This window comes from Heterocephalus glaber, unplaced genomic scaffold (assembly GCF_053883595.1).
Source record: "Heterocephalus glaber isolate CG9 unplaced genomic scaffold, H.glaber_assembly_v1.0 deba00001481, whole genome shotgun sequence".
Taxonomy (NCBI): domain Eukaryota; kingdom Metazoa; phylum Chordata; class Mammalia; order Rodentia; family Bathyergidae; genus Heterocephalus; species Heterocephalus glaber.
In genome coordinates, this window is record NW_028258317.1 from 49,916,904 (window position 1) to 49,931,199 (window position 14,296).

Consider the following 14,296-nt stretch of genomic DNA (forward strand, 5'->3'; position numbering starts at 1 on the left):
TTGTTTTAGCATGTGCAAGGCCCTGGGTTCAATCCTTAGCATCACAAATAATAATGGTAACAATAATAATAATAACGCTTCTAAATCTATTGACTCTGATGTTTGCTGAAAGTAATTTGTAGATGCCCTTCATCAGCATAAAGATGTTTTTACAGTGTTGGAGTTGGCTAAGACTGGATATGCAGAAATCAAAGTTGGCTCAAGTGTCTATCAAACTCAAGATGTACCAACTTTGTCAATGTGTTACTTTTTTCACAATTCTAGGGCACTGTCTCACTCCTTCTAGGAACAGAGCAACTTACAGGAAGCTCTTATTTACCAGGGAGGCTTGCATTCCAAATATCTATTAAGATCAACTTTTGCTTCTTGGGTCCCAAAGCAACGTTAGCATATATAGGTTTTTTTTCCCTATGCTCTTTCCGGAATCTGTCCAAATTTTATGTCAGGAAGTTCATTGTACTGTCTATTCTCTTTTTTAATCCCATGGCAAAAGAGATCAGCTAATCACCTTTCACATGAAGAAATTTTTCTATATTCAAAAAAATGTTAAGGTCTGTCTGTAGCCTTGTTTTCAGCACACTTAAGTAAAAGCACCTGGGCTGGGGATTTAGCTCAGTGGTTTCAACATCTGCTGTGCAAGCTCAAGGACCTGAGTTCAATCCCCGGTACCAAATAAATAAATAAATAAATAAATAAAAGCAACTGTTATGGTTTAGCTCTAGAATGTCCCCCAAAGCCTTATGTGTTCAGATGTGGGGCATTTGGAAGGTACCTGGATGATGAGGATGCTATGTTCATAGCTAAATGTGCTGTTGGTGAGGCCTGGTCAAAATAGGTGAGTCACTAGGGGCTTGACCTCGGAGGTGCATTCTTGTCCCCAACCCCGCCCTTCACACTCAGCTTCCTTGCCACCATGGCATGAACAGTTTTCCCCCAGCAGACCCTTTCACCATGCCCTTCCTGCCTTGGAGATAACTATGTACTAAATTCTCTAAAACCTGTGAGCCAAAATAAACCACTCTTCATTTAAGTTGTATGTCATGTACTATGTCTCAGTGATGAAGAAAGTGACTAAAACAGATTAGGGTACCATGTTATCAGGACTATATATGACTATGTGATTCAGAAGCCTTTGGAGCTGGTTTGTGGGAAGAGTTTGGAAAGGTTTGGAGATGCTGGATACAGAAACTCTACCATGCTGTAAGCCAGACTTTATAGAAAATCCTAGTCAGAGCTCAGAACACCAAAATGATGATAGGCCAACAATAAAGGCCAACCAGGCTCAGGAGGTTTCAGTTGGGACAAAGGGTTCTATTGGCAGTTAGAATGAGGCCATGTATGATATTCTCTGGCAGAAAATTTATCTAATTTTTCCTATTTCGGAGTCTTTGAAGGAAATTGAAATTAAGGGTAGCAGACTAATTAATCTGGCAGAGGAAATTTCAAGGCAGCTCAAAATTCAGGCTGTGGCATGAGGACTCCCAGCAGCTTTTAACCAGCTCTACAATGAAAAACAGAACCAAAAAATCTCATTTGAAAAGTTTTCTCCAGAAAGGAAGCACATGCAAAGTTGGGGTCCAGGACAGCTTGGGTGCTGAAAGGATTAGCATTAAAAAGTAACCAAGTACCTTGCATCAGGACAATAGGAAGGTGGCTTAGGGGCATCTCAGGAGTGAGCAGGACCAATGCTTCACTGGCTTAAGGGTATAAAAGAGTAAATATAAACTCCTTGTTTTGATTGTTTTTGAACCCCTCTTCCCCTAATTTAGAAAAGATTTGTTTACTTTTTTTTTTTTTTTAAGGAATGGGAAAAGGAAGAAACAAGATACATCATATACAGGTACAAATTCCCAATGATGAATGTTATCATTATGTATAAAATAAAAGAAAGATTTGAGAAAAAAAAGACTGTTTGCAGAAGAGAGCCCTAAGTCACCCTGATCAAGAAGGGCCACCTAAGGAATTGGTTTCCTGGGATTTAATTGACAGTGGTCAGCCAACCAGGTACTAAGAGAGCTCCTCAGCCATGATCCAAGGAGGCCTGGCTACTGCTTCAGCTGGTGGCAAACTTTAGTGTTATCTATGTGGTGACTGTGTTATGAGCATGCAGAATTCAAGAATTACACGGTCATGGAGATTTCCACCCAAATTTCAAAAGAAAGTCTAGGAGGCCAGGTAGTGAGTGTGTCCTTGAGAGAGCAAGGCTTGAAGCTGTGAGAGTGAAGCCAAAAGTGCAGTGAAACCCCAAAAAGTTGAAAAAGCCAGGAATGTGGAACAGCCTGCTGAGGAGAGCCATGGGCAGTGAGCAAAGGCACCCCAATAGCAAGCCCATGAGGCCTGCAACTTGCAATGCTTGTAGGTGTAGAACCACCCAAGCCATTTGGAGTTCACATCTGACCACAGCTGGCCCTGGGTGGTAGACACAGAGCTATAGCATTTAGGGTTTGCCCTGCTGGGTTTCAGTATTGCTTTGGTCCTATTTCTTTCTATCCCCTTATTCTTCCCTTTTGGATTGAGAGTATTTACTCTGTGTCATCAAATGTCAGCAATGTTTAACTTTGTTTGTTTGTTTGTTTGTTTGTTTTTACAGGTGCTCAAAGCTAAGAGTTTCTCTACAGCCTTATAATAGATTTTGAACTTGGACTTTTCAGCAATGCTGGAACTGTTAAAATTTTGGCTACTTTTAAACATGAACCAAGTGTATTTTCCATAAAGAAATACATATGAATCTTTTTTTTAGTTAGGGGCAGAATGTTATGGTTTAAGTAAAATGTTCCCCCAAAGACTCAGGAGTTTAGAGGTGGGGCCTTTGGAAGTATCATGGCGGCACTATCATCACTGGTGGATTAATCCACTGAGTTCATAGCTAAATTTGCTGTTAGGAGCTGGGACGTGGTTAGAAGAATTGGGATCCTGGGGGCTTGACCTGGAAGGATGTACTCTTTCCCCTTGCTCCTCTCTTCACTGCTTCCTGGGCACCATGGCATGAGCAGCTTTCCTCTGCCAGGCCCTTCCATCAGACCCTTTCTGCTTTGGAGCCAGCTGACTATGTACTAAATCCTCTAAAAAATATGAGCCAAAATAAACCTCTTCTCCTTTAAATTTCGGTGTCAGGTATTGTGTCTCAGCAAGGGGCAAAGTGACTAAGACAGCAACCTGAAAGGGCCACTGAAAGGAAGGGGCACACATATGTTCAAACAATCTTTATTGGGGCAGCAGTCTGCGGCGTGCCAGGACTGACTCACAAAATGGAGTCCAGCCACAGCATGAGCTGAGCTGGAGGCTTATATGGGGTCTTTGCATGTGGGAGAGCACATAGTCCTTTGATGGGGGTGCGTGATTGCGGTTAGGGCATATAGCAACGAATTTTGGTAGGGGGATGGAGTGACAGGCTCCGGGAAGTCCCTGTCTTATGGGAACATTTGGTCATGAAACTGGTGGGGCAAAAAAGCCCCTAACTCAGTAGGAGATTAACTAGGAGGGGTCAAGCCTTAGTTATGTAGAAAGTCCCTGTTCACCATTAGGGAGGAGGACAGGGGGAAGGGGGAGGGAGCTTGTTCTGTGAGGGCTTTGGAATACCTAACACAGCCCTTTTTGGGGTTTTTTTCCTTGATTCCTGATATTAGTCTTCCTTGACAGTATTCAAAATTCATAAGAACTGCACTTCAGTGTCACAACATGAACTTGAGCAATACTGTATGTTATAGTTTACATCTAAAATGTTCTGCAAAGTTCTTATGTGTGTGGAATTTCTCATGTGTATGGGATACTATAATCATCAGTGTATTCAGTACTAAATGTGCTGTTAGGAGGTGCACCCACTTGGAGGTAGGTCACTGGGCATGGGATCTGAAAGGTGTACTCTTGTGCCAGGCTCCTCCCTTCTCTCTCTGCATCATGGCTGCATGAATTGAGCACATTTTCCTCTGCAATGTCCCTCTACCATCCTGTTTGTGTCTTGGAGCCAACTGACCATGGACTGAAAACTTGAGCCAAAATAAAATTCTCCTCCTATAAGTTGTGGGTGTTGGTACTTTTTCCCAGCAACAAGAAATTGTTGACATAAAGATATGATGTAAGATACAACTATAAAGTCATAACTGGTATCAAGTACCAGGGAAGGACTACATAAAGATTTCCTGCTTTTTTACATTTCACATGCTCGGATTATTCTCTGCGTTTTCAATCACAGCCATCCACTGCTGAACTGTTTTTCACCTGTCACTCACTTTGACCTCTGAATACTTTTCTGAAATGGTAGGATGAGTATTCCCTGAGAACCATTAGGATTTTGTCTGTACATATTTTCTATTGCTATAACAAAATACTTGACATTGGGCAATTTATAAATAAATGTACTGGCTCATTGTTGTGGAGACTAGGAAGTCAAAGAGCATGGTGCTGATGGCTGTTCGGCATCTGATGAGGGCCTTCTTGTTACATTAACAGGAGAGAGGGCATCACTACTGAGAAAAAGAAAGTGCACTAATTTAGTTCTCTCTTCCACTTCTTATAAAGTCACTAATGCCTTTATGGGGAGGGGGCACAACTCTTGTGACATCATTTAATTCATGTTACCTTCCAAAGGCCTCATCTGCAGCTACCATTACCATGATGTCTTAATTACTTTCTTACCACCAGGACACAATACCCAACACCCAAAACATATAGGAGAGGTTTATTTTGGCTTGCATTTTAGAAGTTTCAGTTCTTGTATATTGAGTAGTATGGTGGAGGCCTTAGGCGAAGGAAAGTTGTTCAGGTCAGCCAGGAAGCAGAGACACAGGAGGAGCTGCAGAAGGAAATAAACTCCTCCAGATCATGCCTCCAGTGATCTGTCCCTCTGACCAAACCCCACTTCCCAACACCAAACCAACTATGCCACCCCCATAATCCAATAACCTTCCAAACACACAAGCCTTTGGGGGCCATTTTAGATCTAAAGCATAACACATGACTTTGTGGATTAGGCCTCAGCATGAATTTTGGAGAAGCTGTTCACTGCGATCATTGCAGAACATATACTGAACCACACTTTCTCAAGTCTTATTGTAGTCACTTAACATTCTATTCTTAGCAAGTTTCAGGATGTTAGCTAGAAAGGTTGTGTAGGCCCTATCATGGCAGACAGAATCTTTATGTCACTCTTACTCTTCAAAATCACTAACAAGCATGTTAACTAACCTGTCAGGGGTCAATTCTTTCAGAACTCTAATCAGTGAAGCAATACACCCTCCTATGGAGCAGCCACCATCTAAGTGGGGATTCTCAACCATAGCTGCACATTTATGGAGTTTTTCATAAAAGTCAAAGTTTGTATCCTCTACTTCAAAATAATCTGATTTAATTGGTCTGAGGTGGACTACTCAAGAGACTCGAATATGAATCCAGAGTTAAGATTGCTGATCAATATCCTTCATAGCCTGTGTTACTGTCTGATGTGCTCTAACACGGTAGTTTACAAACCTACCATTGGTGCAAACCATCTGGGAATCTTTTTAAAATGCATACTTTGATGCATGAAGTCTGGCATGAAACCTGAAATTCTGCATTTCTAACAAGATTCCAGTTAATGCTGGTGCCATGGTCCGCATTTTTAGTGGAAAGAGAGCAGAAAGGCTTACTCAGTTTGAGCACTTAGCCCACTACTGAGTCACATAATCTATAGGAAGCTTGAACTTACTAGATCAACTCTTTTAAGCCTAAATTTGAGGTCATTTCTGAAGTACCTCCAGCTTTTACCCATGTTTTGTGGTTTTTATCCAGAGTTCACTCTCTCTCTGTTTTCTGACCCATGTTATTCATCACATGTTTTTCTGGATTTGTGAAGTAAGTGAGCACATGAAGCTGGGTCTCCTAACAAAATGTCTTAGCATCATCTGCTAGTAACTACTGATTTGTCTTTGGCCTGAGATAGATTTTGGCCAAGGAGACTCCTTCTCTGAGGTTGGCTAGATATTCTAGACAGAGAAAAATTCTAACCAGTACCATCAGTGCCCCCACACACCCAGACATACACCTTATGCACACTTGAGTGTAGGCATTTCATACACAGACACTTGTCTGGTCAGTCCCCCACTCTCCCTAGGATCTTAAGGTTTTAGGAAAATACAAACTTCCCCAAGTATGAAGGAATACTATGTAGGACCCTCTGCCTGAACCCTGACTATTCTGAATTTGACCATAAATGCTCCTCATATAGCTGCCTTCTTTCTTCTATCCCAGCATTAGAGTTATTCTTTTCACCAACACCATCAACTGGCTTCAAGGATGCTTATATATTTGGAGGCACACAGCCATAATACTTAAAGATATCTTGACATATCAAGCAACACATGAGTTCCTATTAGGGAGAGCCCAAGAATCTTTAAGGAAAACAAGAATCCTAGTGTAGTCACTTACCATTTCTGTGTTGTATGATGTTATATGATGCTCAGAACTTGATTGTCCTCATCTGCAAAATGGTGCTAATAATTTCTACCCCATAGGTACTATTAGATTGTAAAAGTTAAATAAGAAGCATGTGAAGTCCTCATACAGTATCAGATACTGAACACAGGCTCAGTTTGGATCAGTAGCCTAGAAAGAGAGTGGTAAATGGAATATTTCAAGCCTTGTTTAGGTTTTCCAAAAATTCTATTAGAGAACTAAGTCTGGGTGGGGGAGGTATACAACCTTTAGTCTGGACTAAGTCTCATATTTGTAAATCTCTGAATTACACTGTATACACTCCCACTGAATTTCTTCCACTATCATCCCACTAAAAACAAAGCTTCTTTATCTTTCTTGTCATGGTAATGCAAGTCCTTCATTAAACATTAAACATGCAAGTAAAACCGCTCTGCAGGGCACGTGTCACTCGCCTTTACAGATTCATTTTGCTTTCTAAGCCTGAGTGTTGGCTGCTGCAGGAGTCCAGGAGAGAATAAAAGGAAGGCATTTCCTGAGGGGCAGATGCAGAGACCGGACTTTGTTTTGCAGGGAAAATGATAACAGAAGCCAGAGAGTATGCCCAGGAAAGCTCGCCGGATCCAGGAAAGACAGCACTGCAGTGCCTGCACTCCACTTAGGGACCTCTGGGGGAGTCAGGAGCAGTGAACTCAGTGGCCGTGCTGTGCCCACTTTGTCTGATGCCATTGGCTAAATAAGCATATCCAACACCAAGTCAAGAATTTCTACCCCTTCTCTCAAGCCCTAGGTTCATTCCAGACACATAATAATATTTGCGCTAGGCTGGATCGAGGTGCTCCAGTCCATCAGTGGCCCTCATTTTTGTTGCCTTGCATACCACCTCATTTGATTTTTGCTCAGGTTTGTACACAATGGGAGCAGTAAGAAGAAATTAATTTTCCACTTTTTTTTACAGCAAAACAATGTATCCAGTTCTGTTTTGTTTTATTTGTTTTTTTAGAACTGGAGATTGAATCCGTGGTCTTTACATTGAGCTCTATCTCCAACTCTTTTTTAAAAATATTTTTATTTTGAGACAGGATCTTATGAAATCATTAAATTGCTGAGGCTGGGATCAAACTTGCAATCCTCCTGCCTCAGCTTCCCAGAGTCCTGGATTACAGGGATTCATACTCCTAATTCTTTTTATAAACATGGCCTTCAATGAGATCCATAAAAATACTCACTTGAACAAAAGCAAATGTACTGTTGAGACTTCATACAAACTTTCAAAACTGGAACCTGCTGTCAGAATTTAATTGCTAGGAAAGGTAAATATCACATTGTGCTAACAGGGTACTGAAAATAATCCATGTATATTACATTATGACTCTGAACTTTTCTCTAAACCAAAATCCAGGATTATTCCTAGTTATGACAAGTACAATTCTTTGTGAGAAGATTTAAAAGATTTAAAAATGAAATCACATTCAGTCATTTTCTCAATGGTCCGATCTTTGTCTCTCCAAAAGACAGTTACGTGAAGGGCTGGGGATTTAGTTCAGTGGTGCTGCCACCTGCCTCCCAAGCGCAGGGTCCTGAGTTCAATCCCAGGTACCAAAAAAAAGACAGTTACATGAAATTGTCATTGAACTCTTATAGAAGATAAGTGGTACTCTAAATAAGCTATCAGAGGACACTAGTTCTCCCATGCAGCTTCAAAGAATAGTTACTCTGCAAATATACTGTGAAACTTGGGATAAATAAGGATCTCGTCATTTTTTGGGGGGGTTTTGTACTTTCTTTTTATTGGTATATGTTTGTGACACATAATAATTATATTCACCTTGGGGAATTGTTATATATACATATTACATCTTAATCAGTGTTACTTCCCTTCCCCTCTTCACCCTCCTATCTGGCTCCTTAAAATTACCTTTAGGCTGTACAACTATAGAGAAGATGAGTAGAAAGTCCCAACCTGTGTGAATTCAACTCCTATGGGAGGCAATCTTGTCTCTCAAATCTGTTTAACTGGGATCTAAGACACACACAAGCCTAAAAAACAGAGAGAATGCAGTATGGATTTCCATTTGGTCTGGACAATGATTTTTAACTCTATATTCTCAATTTCTAGAACATTCTTTGGCACATAGATGTTATTCAATAATCTCATAATTATTAAAGGAATAAATGAATGAAATACATATTACTGATGCCTGAGAAACATTAAAACGGTGTTGTCACAACCATAGCAATTTCTATATTCTCAAGAATCATGGGAGTTTTTCAGCTTATTGCGCTAAAAGACATAGGATGTGAATATTCAACCCTTTAGAGTAGAGAGGAATAGAAGAAAGAAAAGGGATGCTAGAGACAGGAATAACTAATAATATGGGAAACTAAAGGGACCTGAATGCTGCAAAGAAGTGGGTTAGAGCCCAGGGAGCTCCCAAACCTAGTGACATTAATTTAGGACACAAGACAGGAGTCACAGTGGTACTATGTTGACACTGTACAAACAGAAGAGCTGATCACGTACCAGTTGACTCCATGATTTACTTGAGGGCCCAGCCATGACCTCAACACCAAGAATATCTTTGAACCCTCTGGTCCTACTTAATTTAAAATGTCAAAGATTCATGTAGGGAGAAGGGACCACCAAGACCATCTTACAAACTAGTCTTGTATTATATCTTTTTATTTGAAAATAAAGTGCAAAAAAACTATAATTTTTGAGTTCTCGGGTTATGTAGATCTCAAATCAGTTGTGTCTACAGTTTACTTTCTGTGTACATAGTAAGTCTGTATGTCTTGAACATGCACCAGATGTCTAGAAAGAAATAGTCAATGGCCTCCTGTACAAGAAGAGGAAGCCAAAGGAGTCTGGCTGGTGATGTGCTAGTGATGTTTGCTGAAGACAACAGTCCACCACCAGACAATGAAAGGCTGACAGGCTGCTGTGGGTGCTCAGCCTATGTGGCCTGCCATGGCTATCCCTGGAAGTCCCTTTAATGCCTATGGAAACAGAGCTGCAGTTCAAATATCAGACATAAGAGGAGGGGCGAGTCTCAGGCTTCGCCTCAGCTTGTCCCAAGGATTCTGCAGGAGCAGCCTGGGCACAGAGCCAGACTTGCTCAACTACTGACAGATTAGGAGACAGAGTTAATAGAGTGCTGGAGGTGGTTAAAGGATATGTTTAGGACAGATAAGAGGGAAAGGGAAAGTCCTGAAGTCCTAGAGTAACAAGTTCAGGAGAAAGAGGAAAGATATAGAGAATCCCCTGCAGGATAAATAGGAAAGAAGAAAAAGACAGGCTTCAAACAAAAATACGTTCCATAGCTTCCAGAAATGTTGTGATATTCATAGTTTAATGTTTCCACTTTTTAAAGAGTTATATTTTCCTATTATCTAATTTTATAGGTCCGTTAAAGTTTTAAGTAGTTTATATAATCAATATAAAAATACATAAAATATTATTAAATCACCTTCACAAAAACTATCATCCACTGATAAAGAAGTGGATCTTGAGTTGTTAAATGACAGGAACCCAAGTACTTTCTTCGTACACAGGAGGTAATGCAAAATGATTATGGGAATAACATGAAAATAATTGTGAAGTCCCTATGAAAATCTGTTGATTGTAGCAGGACTATAAAGCAAAACATTCCCTCATAATCTACTGTCTTCTGCACCCTCCCAACACACAAAATTACCAATCAATAATAGAAACATTTGATGTTACATAGTGCATTATAACTCCTCTTCAAAATCTATGTTTTAGGGCCGGAAATTTAGCTCAGTGGTTCTACTGCCTGCCTTGCAATCACAAGGTCCCAAGTTCGATCCCCAGTACAAAAAAAAAAAAAAAAAATCTGTGCTTTGGAGACTATGGAAAGAAATGATGACCAAGTGGGGCAGGCATGCACATGCACCAGGGACAGACAAATTCTGTAGAACCAGGAAGTAGAGTACAACATATTTCTGACTGTGACGCAGACCTTCATTTGGATGGCCCCTTGCCTGCCCTTGAGTTCCCCCTTTCAAATGCCTGACAGCTCTGAAATCTACATGGTGAGAGCCATGCAGAATTAGGACCATCTACCCATGGAGTTCAGCCACTCCATGCTTCCTGAGAGAGGGCAAAATGTGTGGCTTTGACATTAGAAAGGTACTTGACCAGAATGGGGACCAGGGCTGTGATCCTACACAACTGAGGGGTACTTCCAGCTGAGAAGAGGTTTGTTTACATAGACAGAGGCTGCATGACCCTGAGATTAGACTCAACTGAACTGCATGTCAGGTACTAGGAGATTCCCTCAAAATTTTAAGGTTTCTGAGCCCCAGAATTTCAAATCATGTTTTTTTAAATTAAAAATTCAAGTGTATGATTTCAGAGTGGCTGTTAAGTCTCCAAGTAACTGAATCCAGCAGATCCTCACTCTTCAATGGCACAGAAGGCCACCTAACAGAGATTAGGGATAGACAAAAGTAGACTCCTGCCTTAGTAACTTAGTCAGTATGTTCATATTTTTAAAAATAGATTATAATATGTTTTCTGCAGACAAAAGTGTATCCTTGAAATCAAAAACACCTGAATCCATTATTTTTAGCTAGGTGAGCTACTGATTCTCTATTTTTTCACCCAAAAAGAAAAGCAAATAAAAGCAATACCTACAACATGGGCCCTTAACCAATAAACATCACACAGTAAAAACACAACAGATGCTATATAGCATTCATAGACGTGAATTTCAAAACACTAATAAAAAAGAAAACTTAGGTCAGATGTATTAAAATGAATTAATTGATGAGTGAAGTTTTAGGGTCTCCCTTTTCTGGAATTATTTAAATAAAGGATAATGTGTTCTATATTAGCCATTTTTCCAATAAATATTTAACACCAGGAGCCAGAAACTAGGACATCCTAGAGCTTCAAAGATGAAAGAAATATGTTCACTGCCCTTAAAAACTTTACAACTGCCTGGTCATTGAACTGCAGGACAAAAGAAAAAAGAGCAAATATCAGTCAAGATCTCCTCTAGGCTCCCAAGTGCATTCTATACCTAGACATGGCTCTTTCCCATATTTATCAGTTGCCCATAGAATAACTCACGAAATGGTTGTAAGACACAGAAGAAGCCAATGACAAGATTTATACTTTGTCACAAGGATACTCCAGGCATTTCCCTCATGACCCTCATTGGTATTTATTAGCAGATAAGGTGCTCCCCACAGTCCCAGAACGGGGCTTCTTTTACTTCAGGGGTCTTGGGTCTCCTTGGTTTCCCTTATTACTCATTCTTTGGCCACTGTCCTCATTCCTCTGGGTCTGCCCCCCACATATACACTTAAATCTGTCTATCCTCTAGCCCTTATTCTGAACTTCAGGACCCCAAAGATCATATTTGATGACTTCATCCTATAACTTTTCTAGGTTCCTGGACATGAAATTCCTTTAAGCCATGATTACTTTTGATAGTAGATGAAACTAAATAGGAAATAAGTTTTAACCCTCATAAGGTATGCAAGGGACACCTTCATCCAATTTGTATTACCTCAAAATTGATGTCTAATTAATGTATATTTTTCAAATTCCAGGGAGCATAAATAATAAATTATTGATTAAAGGCTACTCAAAGAGATGCCCCATATGTTTGACTATTTTCTTTTTTCATGTAAAAAGCATCTCTTACTTTCATGACTCTTTCCTCTAGCTAGTAAGATAAGGGTTTATGGTGTGATAATCAACCCAGCAGTCACAAAGAGAGATTTATCACAAGGGCTCTCCTAAGGAATGCATTTCATGGCACAGAAGCCTACTATGGCTTTGTTTTTAGTGATGTGGTCGTTTCTTACCATAAGGTCTGCAGACTAAGAGACCAGAATAGACACAGGGAGGAAGTCATTTAGTCTGTTAAAAGCCCACAAATCACTAATCCTTATTTTCATTCGGATTCTTGGAATAAGTCACCTTAAGTAATATTATGTTCAGTCTCTACCATTTTGCATGCCACTAGTAAGGGAGAGAGAACTGCATCCCAGAATTTGTAGCCATAAAGCACATCCTATAATACACATGAAGTGGACAGCACTTTGGTGAACATCAGCCCAATCTCCAGCTGAATCACTGCCATCAGCACCAGAATCCTGTAAGGAAGAGGAATGGAATCCTATGAGGAAACCTGACCCTGAAAAGCTAAAGGAAGAATAGTCAGGAAAGTAAACATGAGTTTAGCTGCATGAGGCTTCTTGCATGTAAATTAGGACACAAAATTGAACTTCTTTTAGGGGTAATGAAAGTTGCTGTGCCTCACAAAAATTATACAGTAGGGCCAGGGATTTAGCTCAGTGGTCCCACCACCTGCATTGCAAGCACAAGGTGCTGAGTTTGATCCCTGGTACCAAAAATAAAAAATTATACAGTAGAAGATATACTGTCTCCATATCTAATCTTATTACAGGGTACCAATTATGCTTCCACTCAGGATGTCTCCATGAAGAAGTTCAGGACAATGTTTTTAATGCTAAACTATTAGGCAGCTTTCAGTCACTAGGCATCTCTCTTCCCCTGACAACAGGGTCCCAAGGAGGCTAAACCTACCAGTTATTTCATTGGGAAGGATTTTTCTCTAAAACAGCACAGATATTTTAATACACCTATGCTTTAAGATACTAATAATCATTCAAGCAAAACCAACTCCTCTGTATTCATACAGTCTTAAAATACCAACATCTGGAATATTCAACAAGTCAGTGGTCAAATACCTCAGTGCTCTTTCAGGTCATTCAGTACTAACAGAGGAAAAATCAGAATGAAAAATACATATATCCTGCCCTCATAACCAAAATAAAATATTAAATTTGGCAAGTATTTAGAGACTTCTGCATTCTTGCCTGCCTCAACTTTGTGTCAGCCCTTTTACTCAGTTACACTGCTCAAAGCTTCACGTTTCCATGGCTCCCTGCTGTAGGCATCCCTTCAAGTCAACTCAGCACGTGCCAAATTCAATTCATCAGCTTACTCTTAACCCTGCTTCTTCTCATGTATTCATGTTTCAGTCAAAAGCCTAGCCCATCTCCCCAGTCATCAGCCACTCCTTCCATATTTATATTTCTAGTATTTTTTCTTCTCTTTTTCCACTATCTTTCCCAATTTGAGGTACCCTGTGTTTCTGACCTGGACTATTTCAAAACTTCCTGAATTGTCTACCCTTTTCTAGTTTTGGCATTGCCCACCTATTATATGTACTGTGGCCTGGTTAATCTTTCTGTGGCATGTTTTGTCATATGATAACCCTCTTCAAATTTTTTGTTGACTTTCTAACCACTCCTAGAGACTGAAGTCCACAGTCTAAGAGTCAGGATCCCCATGTTCCAATCTTGATTCAATATCTTCCCAGTCTTCTTTTCTACTGCTGGCTTTTACATGCCCTTCTTTCTAGCTTCACAACTTTTTACCTCTCTACTCACCACCATTTAGTTAATGCATGCCTCTGTTCATGCTGTTCCTTCCTCCAAGAATGGCTTTCTGGTCTACCTATTCCAGACCTACTGCCCTTCAAGGATCAATCCAAAAGTCACCTCATCCACAATACCCCTCAGTTGATAGAGAAAGCATTATTTCTCTCCTCTGAATCTATAACACCTATACGTTGTCACAGAACACTCACCAACTGCTTTCTTAAATTGTAATTATTTATATTCATAACATCCATTATCCTGGAATACAAGCTCTAAAGGATAAAGAAATGTATTTATATTATATTTTATTTTCCAAGTTACATAATTGCTTTCACATAGTAGATACTCTATGAATACTTTTGATTGAATAAGTAAACTAAATTATAAGTTATATAAAAGGCCATGTCATAGAATGTGTCCCAACAATGCTTAGATAAACAAG